This window comes from Nematolebias whitei, chromosome 15, assembly GCF_014905685.2.
Source record: "Nematolebias whitei isolate Nwh7 chromosome 15, NemWhi1, whole genome shotgun sequence".
Classification (NCBI taxonomy): Eukaryota; Metazoa; Chordata; class Actinopteri; order Cyprinodontiformes; family Rivulidae; genus Nematolebias; species Nematolebias whitei.
This window is the reverse complement of record NC_056512.1, coordinates 4,399,709-4,405,889: the sequence shown is the minus strand read 5'-3', so window position 1 is coordinate 4,405,889 and position 6,181 is coordinate 4,399,709.

Below are 6,181 nucleotides of genomic sequence, written 5' to 3'. Positions count from 1 at the left end.
ATTTATAAAGAATCTCATGAAGTCATCACTACTTATAGTTGTAGGGACACATGGTTCAACAGAAATGGGACTTTTAATTAGTCTAGCAATAGTACTAAACAGAACCCTAGGGTTATTTTTATTCTCCTATTAAAGGTGAGTAATATAAAGTTCTAGCTTTACGGAGAGCTTTTTTATATGTTAGCTGACTATCTTTCCAAGTTAAATAAAATTCTTCAACATTAGTAGAGCGCCATTTTCTCTCCTGGTTTCTAGATGCTGCTTTAAAGTACGTAACTCAGAATTGAACCAAGGAGCCAGTTTCCTCTGATTGATTACTTTCTTTTTCAGTGGAGCAGTTTTATCAAGTGAAGTTTGCATTGAAGTTGTAAGATGATCAACTAGATGATTATGTGCTTGTTTGTGCGAGGTGTTTTTTTTAATATTAGAGGGGTTTTTTTCTCAGGCAAGAAAAAAAAAAGTCTGATAGGAATTTTTTTCACCTCCAACTCCTACATGTGTCCAGTTGTTTTTTATCTGTCCAAACAGGTCTCACTTGTAAATGAGTCTTCGAGGCTCAATGTGATTTATCTGTTTAAATAAAGGTTGAATGAATGAATGATAAGCACCAACTGAGATGAAATTTACTCTCAGTGACTGTGTAGTCATTTATTGTAAACTCAAAGGTTATTAAAAAATGGTCGGACAGAATAGGATTTTGAGGAACTATTACCAAGTCCTTAATCTCTATACCATAGGTCAGAACTAATTCAAGAGTGTGATGATAAGAATGAGTAGATGTGCGGACGTTTTGGATAAAACCAAATGAGTCTATTAAATTATTAAAGGCTATGCTTAAGCTATCACTCTCAACATCTACATGAATATTGAAATCACCCATTATGATGATTTTATCAGTATTTATTAATAAGTCAGTTAATATTTCTGAGAATTCAGACAAAAACTGAGAGTAAGCTCCTGGTGGACGATATATAACAACTAGTAAAAGTGTATTTTCTGATTTCCATTTTGGATGAGAAAGACTGAGGGACAGTGATTCAAAAGAATCATAACTAATAACTGGTTTGGCATTAATCAATAATCCTGACTGAAAAATAGAAGCTACTCCTCCACCTCGGCTAGTTGTTTTAGGAACATGAAAATTTAAATAATTAACAGGAGTGGATTCATTTATACCAACAAAATCCTCCTGTTGTAGCCAAGTTTCTCCTTTTGACCATTTTGAACCCGTCACTATCTTCTCTAGAGCAGGTCATACGCAGCTTGAAACCTTCTGGTTCCCCCTTTGATGTGGTCCCCCCTCGACTACTAAAGGAGGTTTTTCCTACTCTAGGTCCGTCCATTCTTGCCATAGTAAACAGTAGTTTATCCACTGGCGTGGTGCCAAAATCCTTTAAACATGCTGCTGTCCAGCCTCTTCTGAAAAAACCAAACCTTGACCCCTCAGTCGTTTCCAACTTCCGGCCTGTCTCCAAACTCCCATTTGTTTCTAAAGTACTAGAGAAAATAGTCGAGTCCCAGTTGTCTCCATCAAGGATTTTAGTTTGGCAGAGGCAGAGCTTAAATGGGGTTTTCCGCAGGGGTCCATACTGGGTCCCCTCCTATTCTCTTTATACCTGCTGCCGCTTGGTGCGATTTTCCGGAAACACAACATGCCCTTCCACTTCTATGCCGATGACTGTCAAATTTACTTCCCCCTAAGACACAATGGTACATGCTCTATTCAACCGCTGCTCAACTGTCTGGCTGACATCAGGAACTGGATGGCTTTAAACTTCTTAAGTTTCAATGAAAAGAAGTCTGAAGTCATGTTGTTCCCTCCCAACGACACGATCACAAACCACTGCATCGACCTCTCCGCTCTAACCCTGTCAGAAAAACAAAGAGTCAATAATCTGGGCGTGATAATGGACCCTTCCCTGAAACTTAATAATCATGTAAACATGATTGTTAAATCATGTTCCTTCCAACTGAGGCGGCTGTCTAAACTGAAGCCCATATTGTCCTAAAAGAACCTGGAGACAGTAATACATGCATTCATTACATCTAGGCTTGATTACTGTAATTCACTCCTGTTTGGTATCAGTCAGACCTCCACTGCACGACTACAACTGGTCCAGAATGCAGCAGCCCCATTTTTAACCAGTACAGGCAAAAGAGAGCACATTACACCAGTTTTGGCCTCACTGCACTGGTTACCAGTTCACTTTCGAATCCAGTTCAAAATACTCATGTATGTCTACAAATCACTGAACAGTTTCACCCCCCACCCATCTCTCTGATTTTCTACAACCGTATGTCCCTCCACTGTTCTGTTTTCAGAATGGAGTGCAATACCCAGTGTTTCCCCTTCCATTATTCAAGCCTTGTCTACAGAACTGATCGTCTGTCCTCGTCAGTGACGTCATAGTTCAGTGAGACTGCAACAACAAAATTACAATGTTTCACAGTTAGCCATCACCAACTAGTGTCCGGCAGGTGCAGGTTAGTGAAATGTTAAAACTAGTACCACAACCATCCTGCAGTGTCAGTCAGTCAGAGTCAGAGTTTCTTTATTGTCATTCACACCTCATGTGGTACATGTGGTGGAACAAAATGATGTACACAGGGTCCCAGTTACATCCAACAATAAAATGTAAAAGAAAAACAGTAATAACATCTAAGATATGAACTAAGAAAAACATCAACTAAATATACACTAAGCACTCATAACATAAAAACATTACATCGAACATCAGCACAAACATGAACATGAGTCTGTGAGCAGATGAGCACGCATGAACACATCAACAATGAAACAGATCAGCAGCAACATGAAACAGATCAGCAGCAACATGAAACAGATCAGCAACATAAAACAGATCAGCAGCAACATGAAACAGACCAGCAGCAACATGAAACAGATCAGCAACAACATGAAGCAGATCAGCAGCAACATGAAACAGATCAGCAACATGAATCAGATCAGCAGCAACATGAAACAGATCAGCAGCAACATGAATCAGACCAGCAGCAACATGAAACAGATCAGCAGCAACATGAAACAGATCAGCAGCAATATGAAACAGATCAGCAGCAACATGAAACAGATCAGCAGCAACATGATGTGATTTTTCACAGTGATTATTCTAGTTAGAGATTCATGAGTCTAACAGCCTCAGGGTAGAAGCTGTTCCTCAGTCTAGTGGTTCTACACTTAATGCTCCTCAACCTCCTTCCTGAGGGGAGTGGGGCAAAAAGTGTGTGTGCTGGGTGAGTGGGGTCCTTCATGATGCAGGTGGCCCTCTTCCTGCATCTGGAGGTGTAGATGTCTGTGATGGTGGGGAGACTTAGTGGCTGAAATCTTCTTTGAATGAAAACTTTTATTCACTGTGAAACAAAATATTTTGTTCCTTTTTAGGGCTGATATTCTATTCTCAATTTTTTTTTCTAAAGTGTGATGATGGAGGCATCAAGATGGATTTATAATTGTTTTATAATCACATCACAACAAAGAATGTTCTAATGGTGTGGCTCAGTTCAGTTTTGTGACCTTTCATGTGTTTTGTAGGTCCAGCAGCTGGTGGGAGAGCTCCGCAGAGTGACTTTACTCTGGGATGAGCTGTGGCTCGGTGTGTTACAACAACAACACATGCACGTTCTGCGCAGAATCCAACAGCTGGAGGACGAGGTCAAGAGGGTGCAGAACAACAACACACTGCGCAGGTGAGATGCACGTATGTGCAGGACACCAAGTGTGTGTTCAGGAGAAACTTGTTGGGTATCTGGGCAGAAATATTTCTTGATGAAACGCATATCATCGGCGACCTTCCATGGCAGAATTTTAGATTCAAATCATTTTGAGAAAACAAAATTATTTTTTGGTTCAACACTGTATATCCTAGGTCCTCAACTAAAGGTCCGGGGGCTGGTACTGGTCCATGGGTCAATTGGTACCGGGCCACACAGAAAAAAAATAAATTGTTTTGAAAAATCACAGGATTTTCTCCATCACATCAGTCAATGACTCAGTCTTGATGCAGGTCAACATACACAAGTGGTAAGTTTCAGTTTCTGTTAGGCCAGGGGTGGGCAAACTTTCGGACTCGCGGGCCACACGGAGTTCTAAAATCGGAGTGAAGGGCCGGGAACAGATGGATGGAGTGTTTGTGTGATGTCACACCCCAGCACAATAACGGCCGCCGGGACGCTATTAATTATGAGCGATTCCACCTTCTGCACCATTCAAGCAGCCACTAAGTTAGGATTATGTGATAGAACAGTGATTTTATTTACATTAATGAAATTATGGACTATGTGGAGTCTTACCAACTTCAGGCCCAAACAACAAACAAAACAAACCACTGTATTTTCTCTTAGCTGAAGAAAAATAAAATTCTCCAAACCACAGGTGTCTTACCTCACTATGCTAATGGAATACAGGAGAAAAGTCCAAAGAAAGTGTCAGCTCACATCTACAAACTCCTCACAAAATGTTTTACAACTACAGGATCTAAAGTTGATGACAGGTCAGCTGCAGCTGGTTGGGAGTGGAAGCAGACATCCTCCTCCTGCAGCTCCTCTGTGCAGCATCACAACAGAGAACCTGGACAATAATTCACATGCTTTTGTCTTTCACATTTTTTTTAATTAATTCACGCAACAGTTTCACACACGCACACACAAAACATGACTTACAGCGATTCCTGATGGATGAAAAATAACATCCTGGTTCAGGTTTTCCTTTCACTTTATACTGGATTCTTGTCAGCAGCCCGACATGTTTTCCACGTAAATCTGTTGATCTGTCCGTTGTGACACTGAACTTTACTCCACAGAAGCTTCATTCTCTTGATGACAGCAGACGGTTATAAAAATCCTCTCCGTGTTTTTCCTTTCAGAGACTCCAGGGTCAAAAACACCTCCATTATCTCAAAACTGTTGTTAATCCCACAGATAAAAAATAGGAGATGAGCAGTGTCTTTATTACTTTCATATAGTAAAATGTAACTTAAAGGACTCTCTCTGCCTTTTAGCTTATTTTGTTAAATCTTCATCAATCAGTTCCACAAGGCGAGTCACAGTCCTGCGTGATAAACTGATTTTTTTCTAACTTGTCTTGGCCGTCCGGACACAATAGACCTGCTCTGGTTTTACCATGTTTCTTTTTAAACATTGCCATCAGAGAAAGGCTTGCTAGCATAGTTAGCAGTTAGGAAAGTGAAAACTGCGATAGTTTCTTGGCATAAAAACTGCCTTTGATTGGACCTCAGTGAAACCATATGTTGTTGTCCACCCCATTTTAAACACTCGGCACTCACTGTACACTTTTCTTTTCTTTGATAAACACGTTTTTACAGACGAGTTCGTAGGGCAAAGTAAAAATAAAAGAGTAGTAGAAGAAATGACTTCTTCTCCACTTGCCTCTAATACATGCCAGTGTCTGTAGTGCGCCTCTACTGGGGAAATGCTGGAACTACAGGTAAAACTACACCAGTTTTATTTTCCTATTAAATTCAGTTTTTAAATATAATTTGAACTAGTGGCAATTTAACCTCACAAAATATATATAAATATATAATAAAAAATAAATAATAATATATATATATATATATATATATATATATATATATATATATAATTTTTTTAATTGTCCAAATTTTGGACAATTTCAGCGGGCCAATTAAAAAGCCCAACAGGCCATAAACGGCCCACGGGCCGGGGTTTACCCATGCCTGGGCTATCACATGAAGGGCTGTGCGGCCATCCAAAGAAATGCCTCCTCACACCATGACTGACCACCACCAAACTGGTCATGCTGGAGGATGTTGCAGGCAGCATAACATTCTTCACGGTGTCTCAAGACTCTGTCACGTCTGTCACATGTGCTCAGTGTGAACCTGCTTTCATCCATGAAGAGCACGGGGTGCCAATGGCGAATCTGCCAATTTTGGTGTTCCCTAGCAAACGCCAATCGTCCCGCATGGTGTTGGGCTGTAAGCACAGGCTGTATATGTGAATGTCGGGCCCTCATACCACCCTCATGGAGTCTGTTTCTGACAGTTTGAGTGGAAACATGCACATTAGTGGCCTGCAGGAGGTCATTTTGTAGAGCCCTGGCAGTGGACCTCCCATTCCTCCTTGCACAAATGATGAGATAGCGGTCCTGCTGCTGGGTTGTAGCCCTCCTACGGCCCCCTCC